We start from the raw sequence: 15,429 nt of genomic DNA on the forward strand, positions 1-15,429 counted from the left end.
TCAGGCTCATTGAAGGATTGCCTTCATTTTAACTTCATGCAGCCTAAGATGTTACTTCTTATGTGGTCGGATACCATTTCCACTTACCAATTACTATTTCAGTATTTCATATTAAGTATTCATTGAAGCAGGAAACAAAATGATGGTGTTTTGCTTCCCTAGTGGGTGCCCTAACTGCTAGCCTGTACAGCCCCGGTCTGTTCTGCTTTCTGTCTTTCACTCAATGAATATTTAAATAGTGTGTACAAAGTGGATTTATTACAAGACGATATAACTTAAGGACTAGTGGAAAAACACCGTACACTCTGATTCTTAAATCAATGGACTCTAAAAGAAGAAGGGGAGGGAAGACATACACTTAATCATGTTAGATGACATCTAAATATGTATCAGAACCACTCTTCCAAAACGCAAATGTCTGTTTTGTCAATTCTGCTAGTACTTTTATATACGATACGAACTAAATGATTTGAAGCTATCAGAATTTAGGAAGTGATGAGTAAAATTTAGTTGCAGAGTCAGCTTCAGTGACTGCAAGTCTAATGGATGTTCCGTGAACATTAGCAGGAGCTAAATGTTATACTCAGGCACTTAGGAGAGCATATGGGTGCATCTTCTTTTCGATGCATCCACAACAGGGTATCTAGACTCAACAAGATTTATCTGATTGCTACAGAGACAGCAAATAGATTTCTGTTTCTTAACAATCCTCAGTGTAAGAGTCATCCTCAGGAGCTCTGTGGAATTAATTTTCACATTTCACTCATTCTTTTATGGGTGATTTCCAACTCCAGATGAAGTGCAAGTGAGTGAGTGCTAAGGAAATATTTTGAAGGAAACGTTCTGAGCTCTTGAATGGAAAAGAATTTTCTCTGGTTTTAATTATTTCTAATTTTGATGACAAAAATAATGTCAAGTGAAGCATGTTAAGAATTCAAAATCATTTAATCCAAATGTGCTATCATACTTCAAATCCACACTATCCATGAAACAATGCCAGCATCATCTCAGACTACAACAGCAAGTTATTTTAGCACAGCATTTCAGAGGTTCTATTATGACCTCCAAGAAGCAGTAAACATCTTGAAACAAACTTCATTAAGATTTTGTTTTCAGAAGTGCAAAAGGAAATACAGCTTTTAGAAGACAGGCTGACTGAGGTATCTATGACATGAAGAAAATGAAGACCTGAATTTGTTCTGCCACTGCAGCCTCACCTCACTGGGTAAGGGTAAAGCAACACAGTCAGGGTAGGGAACACTCCTCTTTCTTCAGTGCATGACTAAAACATAGGGCTAGGAGAGAGACTGTCCAAGGTCAAAACTACTCTTTATATGATAAGCAGCTGTATGATAAGGAGACAGTGAGGTGTGTGAAGTAGCTTGGTTGTAGAAGGTCAGACTCTTGAGAAAGAGGAAGCACCTAAGGAATTACCACGCAAATCTACTGAAGCCTGACACGGGACTGAGTAACTGCTAGTTATGCCAAAAGCCTGTTTGGTTGCCCAACTGCCATAAGGAGTATACAATGATGGACAGGTAAAACTTGATGGACAGAGGATCATGGAAAATCCTTCACGTATTTGAAAAGACCATTTGGCAAGAAGTCAGTCCTGCTCAGTACCAATTTTACAATGAGAAATTACTCTGTGAAATATCGCTACCAAGGGGCAGGCCTCTCAGGAAGTGGAAGATAACGAACACCTTATTCTCTGCCTCAGCACAAAACCATTCACGTGGGAAGTGTCTACTCAGTAACAAAAAAGATGGCGCTAGTAATAAAATGGACGAAAGAGCCTCAGAGCTCATGCACTAAGTAAACGACTTTCACTAAAAATTTACCTTTTCCTGATTGAACAATAGAGAAAACAGTAATGCGAATTCCAAATGCAGATGTTTGGCATTCTAATGCCTTTTTTTTTTTTTTAATGAGGAAAAGGAAGAAAAGACAACCTGAAGTAGCTTTTCTCCCTAGAAATTAAAACAACAGGGTCTGAAAAGGGAGCTGCAGGTCTAAGCAAGTGTCAGGGAAGACAAAAAGAGATGGCCATCGGGCAGATTCAGATCTCAGCTGCTGTGAAAGGAAAAGATTAAATGGTGTCTCATCAACTCAGAGCACTCATGCCTGGAATGCCTGATTAACCTGGCTGGAACAAACAACTTCCAGAAAGAGAAATGATGGGGAAGGAGTCTTGCAGAAAAGAACTAGACACTGTACGCTCTGTTCTTTCTTCTCTTGGACACAGAGTCAAACTTTCCCTGTGAGGAACATGACAAAATGTAAAATGCAATCATCTCCCCACCCTCAGGTAAAAGAAGAAAAGGTTAGTTGTGCCATTAATTCCTCTATCCCTGACAGTCAAGAACTGGAGAGGTTCTCTTGGATCTATACCAGGCTTCTATTGCACCTTTTGCCTAGCTGCCAGAATATGGCCCTTCTTTTAGAACACTATATATTTTAATTTTAAAAACTCCACCTGTGGATTATTCCTGCTATATTAGACTGAAGACTTATTAGTTGAATCATAAAGTTAGCACCGCAGTTGATCTACTCCTACAAATTATTAAAAAAAAAAGGCATAGCCATTTAAAATATTCAGCCAAGTAAGGTCTTTATTTACTGCTGTTGGTTAAATTCCATAGTTGGGATTCATAGCTAAATTATTGCTTTGTCTAACTCACAGCCTAAAAGCCATTTAAATCTTCCTGCATAAATTTCAGGTTTTACATGACTGAAAGACATTTCTCATTCCCTTTCCCACTCAGATATCCCTTTCTAATAAAGCATTCAAAAAAGTAATGAAGCAATCCTTATAGAGAAATGTATAGATAACAGCTTTCCTTAGGTTTCCATGCAGATAGAAAAAATTATATTCTGCTTTTCAAAAATGCACTTAATTGAAAGGAATTTTCTTACTGTCACCTTCCTCATCTGGACTATCCAAGTATTTCTAAAAGTGTACACACATGCGGACAACCAAAGACTTTTATTTTCTTTTGAATGTCAGTAAATGAAACAGAAGACAAAAAAGGGAGATGAAGGAGGAATTATGATGTAAGATAAAAGAACGTGCAAACTCTTCAAATCTTTCTGGTTTTATACTTGTGAATGGGAATGACTCCTACAAGTAGTGCAATTAATACAAGACTTTATGCTGATGAGATTAGGGGACAAACAGAAAATATTTGAAGGCTGATAGAGCTTATAGTGGTGGCAGTAGCTTTTTTCCTCAGGATAGCTTGTGTTGTGTGCCAGGGCTTGAATCTTCCCACTAATTACTTGCTAACCCAGTGAACAAAACACATTGGTCACACATCCAAGTCTTATGCTTTGTGATTTACTCTCCTTTGGAGCACTACACTAGGCTGTTAGACAAATCATCCATGGCACTTTCTAAGACCATGAGTCAATGAGTTGGATTACTGCCAATTCAGAAAAGTCCTGCTAAAACTAGCTGTTAAGAGTTATTTTCCAAAATTTTCTAAAATTATCAGGACCAGAATTTAAAGGTTCCACTTCATTTACAATGCCCTTTGGCATGCTTTTTGGGGAAAAAAAAAAAAAAAAGAATCACACTTTAAATAACTGATTGCAAAAACCCTTATAAGAAATGTTTGCTATACGTTGTTGTTAAATCCAGTTGGCGGCCAGTCACAAGTGGAGTTCCCCAGGGCTCAGTATTGGGGCCAGTTCTGTTTAACATCTTTATTAATGATCTGGACAAGGGGATCGAGTGCACACTCAGTAAGTTTGCAGATGACACCAAGTTGGGCAGGAGAGTTAATCTGCTTGAGGGTAGGAAGGCTCTGCAGAGGGATCTGGACAGGCTGGATTGATGGGCTGAGGCCAACTGTATGAGGTCCAACAAGGTGCAATGCTGGGTCCTGCACTTGGGTCACAACAACCCCTTGCAACACTACAGGCTTGGGGAAGAGTGGCTGGAAAGCTGCTCAGTGGAAAAGGACCTGGGGGTGTTGATCAACATCTGGCTGAATATGAGCTGGCAGTGTGCACAGGTGGCCAAGAAAGAATAGTATGGCCAGCAGGACCAGGGCAGTGATCGTCTCCCTATACTTGGCTCTGGTGAGGCCGCACCTCAAGTACTGGTTCAGTTTTGGCCCCCCCACTACAGGAAAGACATTGAGGTGCTGGAGCATGTCCAGAGAGGGGCAACAAAGCTGGTGAAAGGGTCTAGAGAGCAAGTTTTACAAGAAGCAGCTGAGGGACCTGGGGTTGTTTAGCCTGGACCCTGTTGCTCTGAGGGTGTAGCGAGGTGGGTGTTGGGTTCTTCTCCTAAGTCACAAGTGATAGGACAAGAGGAAATGGCTTCAAATTGGATCAGGGGAGGTTTAGATCGGATGATAGGAAAGATTTCTTCACCAAAAGGGTTATCAATCATTGGAACAGGACGTGGTTGAATCACCATCCCTGGAGGTATTTAAAAGACATGTAGATGTGGTGCTTAGAGACATGGTTTAGTGGTGGACTTGGCAGTGCTAGATTAACAGTTGGACTCAATGATCTTAAAGATCTTTTCCAACCAAAATGATTCTATGATTCTATATGAGGCATCTCCCTTCTCATGACAGAAGTTACCATTTTTACTTGCAAACAAGACCATCTGCAACTCTAGACATTAAGGCCAGTCAATAAATCATAGTTTAGCTCTTTGATAAGGTAACCTCTCCAAAGTTTTCTTAACTTTTATACATGCAAATGAGTTTCACGTTCTGTATATACACAAATTAAAAATCTGATTTTTCAAAGTACAGAATAGCTTATTGTTCACACAGGACTTAAAGGAGCTGAGTGGTTCTGCATATACATATCCTGATAGGAATCCCTCAGTGTCAGCCAACCAATTAAAAAAACCCCCACCAACATCATCATCAGGAAACTGTAAAATAAACACACTGAACTGCACTGTTTTGTTTTTTAGATGTCACCATGACAGTTTCAACTGTGAGCTCATAGACTGTAGCATGAACATTTTAGGCTGTGTCAGCTTCCTGCGTTGCTGGGGTGAGTATGTGCAGTACTTGCATTCAGGATATACAAGACTTGCAAATTTTGCAGCTCCTTAAACTGGCAGCTTTGAACAACATAGTTATTTTTCCAGTATTAAAAATACAATCAAAGAAGATATATATTGTAGAAGAGAATATTACAGTCTCTTCTGTTCCTCAGAAAATATATCTTTCTCAGGGCTCCTAAGGAAAAAAAGTGTAGGAATCAGATTAGATTTTGAGGAAGGATCTTCAAAAGGAAGATTTCTTTTTTCTCTGAACAAGTAAACATTTCACTTTTCACATTGAATAGTAACTTTTAACATAAAATCTAAGCCAGGCAGCTGAGTACCAAATTAGAATTTACAAGCATCTTGTGTCCAGAATTGGAAGAGCTGAAGAATAAGCAGCTGTCTTCCTAAATACATTGCTAATTGAATATACAATTGTCATACCGCTATTATTTCAATTTCAATTCTTGCTGGCCTCACATTCCTAATTTTATTTCTCAATCAGGACTTTATAGAAGGATTATGGAAATCTAGAAACCCATAATCTCAAACATCCTGCTGACTGATTTGATAACCACAAATTCTCCAAGCCAGACATACTGAAAAGTGGAAGTTCTCTTCTTTTATATAAATGGTTTACTCAGTTGCAGTGAAGTGATGCCAGTCACTTCAGACAGAGAATATTATGTTCTGATTCATGAACTTCCAAAAAATTCCAAGGGAGAAAATGACCAAAAATTTCTAGAATTTTTAAGAAAAAAACATAACAAACATTTAAGAAGGATTAGTTGCTCAGAGTCAATACTCTTCCTAACATTCAGAAGTTCTGGTGTAATAATGGAGATGTGAAGTACAGCTGAAGGCACAAAGAGCCAAACCTGTGATAGGAAAACAAAGCCAGGCTATTTTATTTTTTTTTTCTTAATGAGAGGTAGTTTAGACTGAAACTATACTCTCAATAGAAAAGGAAGCACTGGAGAGAATTCTTTAAATCAGTATTCAGGTGAGTTCTTCAACATGACAATAGTCCTCTCAGACCTTGCTTCTAAGGAGCAGTTACAAATAGATTTTTGCAAAGTACCATATTTTTGTATCAGTTCCACTGAATACCTTAAAAACCCGACTGCACCATTAAAACCTTAACCTAAAGCCTATGATAAGCTGTAATGATGAAGGATGTGAACAAGGTAGGAAAAAAAACATTTAAGTAACAAGTGTGTCATTTAGTTAATAGTGAGCAAATGTAAGTGGGCTTTGGCTTAATTTTGACTTGAAAATAATAAAAGTCCCTGCACTGTGGGACTGAGCAATACAGGAGCAGAAACCATTTGTCTCTGCTACAGGAATCCTGAGAGATGTAGATCATGATTGGATTCCATTATTGCTGACATTTCACAAAGCCATTAAAAGAGAGAGCTCTTATTCCTAGCACTTACAGTCAACTATCAAGTAAATCTAGTTACAGGTGAAGAGTACAAATTTGGAATGAGATGAGGACAGGAAGGCTGCAGGGTATTTGGGCCAGCATGTAAGCTTTTATAACAGCTAACAAATAGGAATACATATATACGTATGTGTACATATAAATGCATATATACACACACAAGCATAAAGGCACTTGTCATGAGCGCTTGACAGCTAGCCATGGGTTCCTGACTTATTTCACCAAGGTCACTAAAGAAGGATTGACATTGAGCATGAAGTCATTAGCACCTAAGGAGACCATTTATCTCAAGTAGAGAGTAAAACATGAGACTGATTTTCAATGAATGGCTGAGATAGAAAGGGACCTCTGGAGGTCACCTGGTCCAACCCTCCAAATCAAGCAGGGCCACCTACAGCCAGTTGCCCAGGACGACATCCAGATGATTCTTCAATATCTCCATGGATGGAAACTCCACAACCTCCCTGGGCAACCTGTGCCAGTGCTCAGTCACCCTCACAGTGAAAAAGTGTTTCCTGATGTTCAGAGGGAACCTCCTGTGTTTCAGTTTGTGCCCATTGCCTCTGGTCGTGCCACTGGGCACCACTGAAAAGAGCCTGGCTCCATTTTCTTTGCATCCTCCCATCAGATATATATATATACATACTGATGAGATCCCCCTGAGCCTTCTCTTCTCCAGACTGGACAGTGCCAGCTCTCTCAGCCCTTCCTCATATGAAAGGTGCTCCAGTCCCTTAATCATATTCATGGCCTTTCAACTGTGTGGCCACATTAGGGTTTATTTTTAAATTTTCCTGTCCTCCTTTAAATAGTGGAATTTTTGTCTTTCTCCTTTTGAAGATTGAAGCTTTTTGGCCAATGAAATTGCTATGCTATTTTCCAGTTATATAATCAAGGAAAACTATCTTAAATAACAGATGTTCCAATGATTTGTTGTTTTGTGATATACAACATCCCTTCCCAAACTGATTTGAAATTGGCTATGAAATACAATCATTCCACAGTCTCACTTCAAAGTCCTGTCCAAAAACCCGTGTACATGTATAAGCTCAAGTACATTTTATTTCCAAGTTTTATGAGGAGGAGCTGGGGTTTACTTTTGCATCTAGAAACTAGATCAGAAACAGCTGATGGGAGTTGCATTTCATTTGCAGCAGATTCCCACATGAGCTCTCTGTAGAATAATGCCACATGACATTTTAAAAATCGCTGTGAATCTCTGAATCAAACCAGAGGCTTCAGCAAAAGAACTGAAACTCAGGAGACATGAAAGCCAGGCTTATTTTCTCTTCCCATAGTGATAATTTTGTATTGTCATTACTGCTTTTTTAGAGAAATGAGGCTGGCTCGTTGTCCTGACATTTCAGTCAATATTTTCTGGAATAAAGCATTATCTTGCTACCTATTTCAATAAAATGGCATTCCAAGAAGAAATGAAAGTTTGTTAAAATTATAAAATAGTCTTGTGCTGCTCATGAATTCCTATGGTAACAGGAATTGAGCGTGTTTGACAGTTTTTCAGTATAATGTATTTCACTTACGTGCAAAAATTTTAGCTGTAACACCCATTCAAACAAAGCAAATAATACTAGCCTTCTGACTAACTCTTCACAGAGCAAAAAACAAGATTTAATGGTAATGTTATTAGTCATCCCGCACAAATACTTCAAAAGGCTAAGGAAAAGAATTTATAAAGTGCTGTGTATAAGCCATAGCTTTGAAATGAACAGTTGGACCTACATTTGCAGTAACAAAACTCAATACAAACAGAAGTATGACAACTTCTGTTTTTCATCCCTCATAGCTTCAGCAACTCAGAATAAAGAGTTAAATCATTCTGCAGCATCCAGCAGCACTTGAGACACGGGGATGGTCAGGCTGCCGTGACAAAAATAGGTTGCATTTTTTTTCTGGTATTGAATTTCTGCATTGTTGATTCTGACCCTCTAGTAAATGATGCTCTGAAATTAGAGTGCTGGGAGCTGCGACAAAAGGATGTGGCCACTCGTCTGTTTCTTCACAAACTAGTAAAATCCTTAATGGTGCAGCCCAGAGATTTAAGTCATGATATTCAAGCATTCCAGCACCAAGTATGAGGTGTGGATTTACATAGGGTTGAGTTATGAACTCGGGCTCCTTGCAAAGCCAGTAGGGATAGTAACTTAAGAATGGGACACACAGCTGCCTGCTCTCTGACTAGGGTCAAGGAAGGCATCCATAAGAAAGGCCAACAGTCAGTCATACACACAACAGATCATTTCTTCCTGCAAACTTAGGTGGCCATGGGAAACAGTTTCAGAACCCGACACACTAAGACACAAAAGGATTTTAGCCACATACATCCTAGGGCAAAAGAGAAAGTATCAGCATCACCATCATAAGGTAATGTAGGAATTCAGGCAGGATAGAGCAGACAAGGGGTCAGTTCTTCTCTGGGCCTGAGGGCTTTCCCCGACACACCACTTCCTGGGCAGGTCTCCAACCTCAGCACTACAGCCTAACTGATCAGGGATGAAGGGGAGAAGCACAAGTTTTTTTGTCCCTCCTGTTGGCAGTAAGGCACCATGCAGCAAGTTAGGTACAGAAAGCTAAAAAAAAAAACCTGCTAAAGGGCACTTTTAAGCCCTCTAGATTTTGGAGCCTGGTCCCAGAGAGGTTCAGAACAGGTCAAACACCAACTGTTTCATCCTACAGGTGAAACAGCCAAGGGATGTTTTATTGCCAGCACAAGTTTTATCACACAGCCATTGCACAGTATGTTCTATTGCCAGCCAGGTCAAAATGTTTGCACCATCACCAGCCCCCTTTAGGTCCTTCACAGGTATCAGACATCTCAGAAATGAACAACTCATTGTTTACCATCAGTTCCAATGACAAAGGATGCAGATAGATTAGTTTTGCAGTTTGGATCTGAAGTACCTTTCTTGATCATCCCACTTACTGTGCTTTGGTTCACACTACGAAGCAGTCTTAGTGTGTACAAACTGGTGTTTGGGTTTTTTCCCAGAGTGAAACAAAACCAGAGTGAACCTCATGAACTCCAACCACAGTCTGCAGGATCAGAACTACTTCAGATAAACCCTTCCAAAATGTACATAGCATCAACACAAGGATTTTCAAAGTGATTTGTTCCATAGATCTACTCTTAACTGAATCACAATACCCACTAATGCAGACAGTCAAAAGAAGAGGACTCAAGTCTTCTGGTTCATAAATATTGAAAAAAAGTTAGAAGTATCTGATCTAAACTCTTTCTTTGAACCAAGTTCAGTAAGAATTAGATCTAAACAGAAATTACAGTGATGCACTTATGAATCTTGGAAGTAATTTGATGCTGCTAGGAAGAAAATACAGTCAAAGCCAGAATTGAAGCCATAAAAAAAAAAAAGGCACTCAGTTTTTCCCCCCAGACTTCCTTTATTGCTTCACTTTTGTTTAAGGATGGTAGTACATAAATTTGTAGGTAGTTAAGCACTTAGAAGAATCTTCAACCCCTTACAAAATGCCCATAGTCCCCACACAAAACATGCACAGAAACAAGCACAACTGCGTGATTCACAGACAACGAGCTACACAGAGCTAACATAGATGGCAACTAAGGAGAAAGAAAAGATCCATTTAAGTATCTGTTAGTGTACCGAGTCTGGCTGGGATAGAATTAACTTTCTTCATGTAGACAGTATGATGCTGTGTTCTGGATTTATGACTAAACCAGCATTGATAACAGCCCAGTGTTTTGGCTATAGCTATGCAGTGCTTGCTCAGCATCAAGGCCATCTCTGTTTCTCATGCTGCTCCCCAGTGAGTAGGCTGGGGGTGGGCAAGAATTTGGGAGGGGACAACCAGGACAGCTCTCCCCAACTGACCAAAGGGATATCCCTTACCATATGATGCTGTGCTCAACAAAAACTTGGGGAGAGGAGGAGGCAGGGAGGACATTCACTGTTAAGGCATTTGTCTTCCCAAATAACCGTTACACATGATAAAGCTCTGCTGTCCAGGAAGCAGCTGAACATCTGCCTGCTGATGGGAAGCAATGAATAAATTCCTTATTTTGCTTTGCTTGGGTGCACAGATTTGTTTCACCTATTAAACTATCTTTATCTCAAGCCACAAGTTTTCTTGGGTTTGCTCTTCTGATTATCTCCCCATCCTGCTGGGGGGGAGGGGAGTAAGTGAGCAGCTGGGAGGGTGCTTAGTTGCCAGCCATGATCAATGCACTATAGCTAGGCTAGAAAGAATGATATTCCCTGAAAGTAGCCAAGGGCACTACTAAGAGAGGCAAGTGTAAACGCCTCCATTAGTAACTATTTATTTTAGTAGAGTAGAACAACTTCAGATAGCAGAGACTGAAGCTTTAAGATTGCCACCAGCCTGAAAGAACACACAACTGAGATAACTGAGGACAAAGTTATGATTTAAATAAGACCAAAAGGAAATTAAAAAACAAATCTTCCAGGTGAAGATTTCACCTACAGTCATACCCAATCCACATCCCCATGCATCTCTTTCTCCAGTTACTATTACTCATGTCTAAACAGTAGATGAGGTTATAACAACACTCCTGCCTTAGACTGTAAACCATCCAAATACCATACAGCTACATTGGACTGGCATTGTGTGCAAGCCCATAAAACCAGAGGATGTAAAGGGAAGGAAAAGAAAAACAAGCCCTCCATCATGGTGTAGGGACTACTTTAGAGCACCAAACTGGGCAGATAAGAAATATTCCTCTTAATACCCATCAAAATATTCTGAAGTACTCATAGTGATAATTTAGTACCTAGGTCTCCATTGTGGAACAAGTACGATAAAGATTCTTCATCAATGTCTTAGAGTAAAAAATAGCAGACCACCTCATCTAAGTTGGAGAAAAAAGTTTTTCCTATAGTTGATTCACATATATTGGAAAAGAGGCAAACTTGCATGTGAGTGATTATGGAATGATACTGCCAATGCATCTTTAGTTAGGCAATGAAGAAAGAGCACAGACTTTAAGAATGTAGTTTTCAAAACAAATTTGCTACCTAGGATGAAATTATGGTGGGGAGGGGAGAGATTTTTCCAATTCTTAAAGAGTGATAGTAAAAACACAGAGGAAAAGAATTCCTGAGCAGAAAAAGGACAAGAACTCGAGCCGTTGGGCAGCTTAAAATTTGAAAAGTAGCACATGAAATGAAAATGGGATCAAATTACTAAGTGTAGGAGAGTCAAATGAGAAAGTCCAGGGCAAAATGAGATAGCTGATGTTCCTTGTTAATAATCACAAAGAATTTTCCATACATGGCAGTCACAAGAAGAACAAAGAAAGTGGGGGAAAAAAAACCTAGGCAAGAATTCTGGCTGGAAACAGAGAAAAGGCAAGACCCAAATGAACCAACGGACATGGAGAAGATGTTTTAGAAAACATCACTACACACTCACCATATTTTTACCTCCTTCCATGAGCTTTCAGGATCCTGGACTAGACAATTGGTCTGACCCACACTACAGCTAGCTTTGTGTTCTTATCTATTCTTGTATATTAAAATTGATGATGATCAGGACTGTGAAGAGAAGAAACTCCAGAAAAGATGGAAAGGTCATTATCTGCCTTTCATAGGAGTACAACAAGGAGTCAAAAAAAATCATAAAATAGCTTAAATTCAATCCCTGAAAAAAGATTGGAACACATAAGCAAGCTTATTTGTAAGCAGTGCAGAGACAGGCAAGACAAATGTTTAACCTGTCAAGAGTAAGTCATCAAATCGGTTGGATTTTCTTTGACATTTTTCTACACTTGTTTTTTTAACACTTTCTTCTATGGATAACATTTTCTTACTATCCTTAACTGAATAGCTTTTGTTGTCAGTGTCCTAATGTGAAAACAGGAACACAAGTGCTCTTTAACGGGAATGAGGAGGGAGAGTGAAGGTACATCACTGAAGTGCAGCATATTATCACATTTTTATTTTCTTTAAACTATTTGCTTAACTTTCAGAAACACTGTCCCTAATCAGCCTGTCTCCATCAGTGATTTTATGTCACTAAAACCGATTTTCAGCTTTTCAGAGATCTATTTTTTTGTCCCAATTTATCTTCATTGCTCAGCAGTCACCAGCATTGGATATTCAGCCTTGGTCTTTGCTCAAAGAGATACCAGCTGAAGTCAGAGTTGCAATTTTTTCTTCATCTGCTCCTTGACAATATTTGAAAAAAACATGAATTACATGTTGTACAAACCAGTATAATGGGGAATTAACTTCAGATGGGCCATTTCTTTCTATAGTGTGAATTCAGCCTCTGTACTTCACTGTTCTTGCTATTAGAACAGTTTTCCTAGAGTTTCGTCCAGCCCATCCCTGTAAGTCATATTTTGACAACTAATCATCTAATTATTCCTGTTACCTGAGAATTTTCTCCCATTTGTTTACCTGCTTCTGAAATGCAGCACCCAGAGCAGCAGGAAGTATTCCAGGCAGAGCTTTAAGACTAAGCAAAACAATGATTTCACAGTTCTTGCAAGTCAGCTACTCATGTATGCATTCCCATCAATTTTAAGGGATGAAAAAGACAGTAGCCACAAGCTCTACTTGTTTAGCTTGTAATGCACAGTAATTTCCAGAGCCTTTTCTAAACTAGAACTGGTAGCCACTTGTTCTTCATCTTGGCTTTCTGCCCGATCACATCACTCATTCCTGTCATTTGTCAGAACATTCTAAGTATTATTCTTTTCCTCTACAGTGCTTGCATTCCTCCCCAGACTATTTGCAAGCTTATTAAATCTACCCTCCACTCCATCATCCAGGTCCATCCATACTGTTACTATTGTGTAACACTGGATCCAGGACAGACAGCAATACCCAACTTGACACATTTTTCCTAGTTTATAGTGATCAGTTAATGTCTTCTGAGTGCAGTTTTCCAATCACTTCTGCATTTAGTAGGTTTCCTGAGATCGCTTATCAGAATGCCATCAGGACTTAGCCAAAATGCCTTCTAAAGCCAGAACCTTCTTTGCCCACAATGCCCATACCTTTCTCAGGGTACAAAATTGATTTCAGTAAATTGCTATCAATTATTACTTATCTGCTGGCAAGCTTTCAGGTAGTTACCAATTATTCAACTATTTTTCTTGGAAGCTGACTGGGCTAGACTTTGAGTACTACTATCAGCTCTCCAAGTGAAAGAAACACTTTTTTCCACTGTTCTGACACTTCATTACTGAATTCCCCAAAATAACTGAAAGGGTCTGACATCAGCCTTTTTTTTTTTTTTTTGGGGGGGGGGGGGGCAGGCAGAAGCAAGAGGAGGTGTTTTATCTTAGGAGGAAATTCAATAGGCTTATCTCATCTGTCACCAGCACACAGGAGTCAGCCATGCGACCCCTTCGGTGAAGACTGTCATAGTGAAAACATAGTAAATCCTCTGATGGTCTGAGTAATGCGTGTTGAGACCCACTCTGAGTCAGAGGAGTCCTTCCCTCTTTTCTTACTGATGTTTATAGCATTACTTTGTACTGTAATTAAAGCCCTTCCCTTTCACCTTTGTCTCAAAGATGATTCTGGGCTCCTCCTTGGGGCATGAAATTCAGCCCTGCTTACTCCATAGCTAGCTGCAAGCTCACCTGCTCAGGCAGAGCAAAGGCACTTTCTTGCTTAGGAACAAGCAGGTCATGAGGAGCTGGCTCATCTGTCTGATCAGTTCCTCATGGACCCTCAAGGAGCAAGTGCCCAAAAACTCTTTTGTGGTGACCTGTCAAAAAAAGCTTGGCTTCTTTCCCTGCAGGTGACAGCTGTTCCCTAGTCCATGTAAGTCTGCTGCTCTTTGGATGCCTGAACCACATGCAAGGGAGCTGGGCATTGCTAAGGCATACCAGAGATCTGCTGCATGCTTGTGTGAAAAGTGTCACATTATCAACTTGCTATTTTAACCACATTTAAAGTCATGGTACAGCAAAACACTCCAAAAAGATTGTTAAAAAAGACACTACATACTACCAGTTCAGAAGTAAAGATTAAGATCAGGGCTTAGTAAGAGCCAGAGGTAGTAAAAGGGAAAGGACAAGAAAAGGAGTCCTTGGTGACGAGACTTCCCTAGGACATAGGTCTCCCTCAATGAGATTAGTGACCTCTAGAGTGGCTAAGAGCATCATACTCACCTTCATATCCAAGTCTGCAGCCCTGACATGGACCTTCCTCATTTCTGGTAGAGTACATTAGTTCTTACAGCTGTCTTTCTGGAGTCTCCCAAGGACAGACAACCCTTCATCCAGAGATTTCTGATGTGATCCTGTAAGCAACTTGCTGGCTGTCCTGAGGTCAGTCAGTATCCTTCCCCAGCTCATTCCCCCCACTCCAGTCACGCAGTTCTCCTCCCTCCTTTGTACCTCCTAGTCTCTGTTTATTTTTGCTATTACAGTACCAAACTGAATCAGCTCAAACAGATTAGGCAAGCACAAGATCCTGCAGGAATACGCAGAGGGCCCACTTCAGCAGCAAGCTATTAAATCATTTCAGCAGGACTCAGTTTCATCCTCATCCTTTTCCTTCCTTACCTAAGGGTCAACCTGTGATTGTTCTTAATTCAAATGGGCACTGTTTCATTTCTGTATTTATTTTTGTATTTCACTGGTAAAAAAAAAATCTGATTCGAGAGTGAGAACTCCCTGTTTTTAATAACTTTCAGTTCTGATAACTCAAATTATGCTTAAACACAAAGTTACACAAAGCTTTATATGCTACGTCAAACTATACATTAATAAAATGTTATGGAAGTGTCCACATTATGACAATTATGCTTAATATTCCTATCTCTGGGGCAAGATGAACCATAACAAAAGTCATTTTAATACTTTGGGGCAACAGTTTCCACCCTAGGAACTTTTTAAAATCAAACTTACATCATTGCTGTGGAAGAGCATTTTTCATAACTAAAACTAATCTACGAACATACAAGATGCCAACAATATAACTCATTACTAGCTCTT

This window comes from Grus americana, chromosome 3 (genome assembly GCF_028858705.1).
Source record: "Grus americana isolate bGruAme1 chromosome 3, bGruAme1.mat, whole genome shotgun sequence".
In the NCBI taxonomy this organism is placed as follows: Eukaryota; Metazoa; Chordata; class Aves; order Gruiformes; family Gruidae; genus Grus; species Grus americana.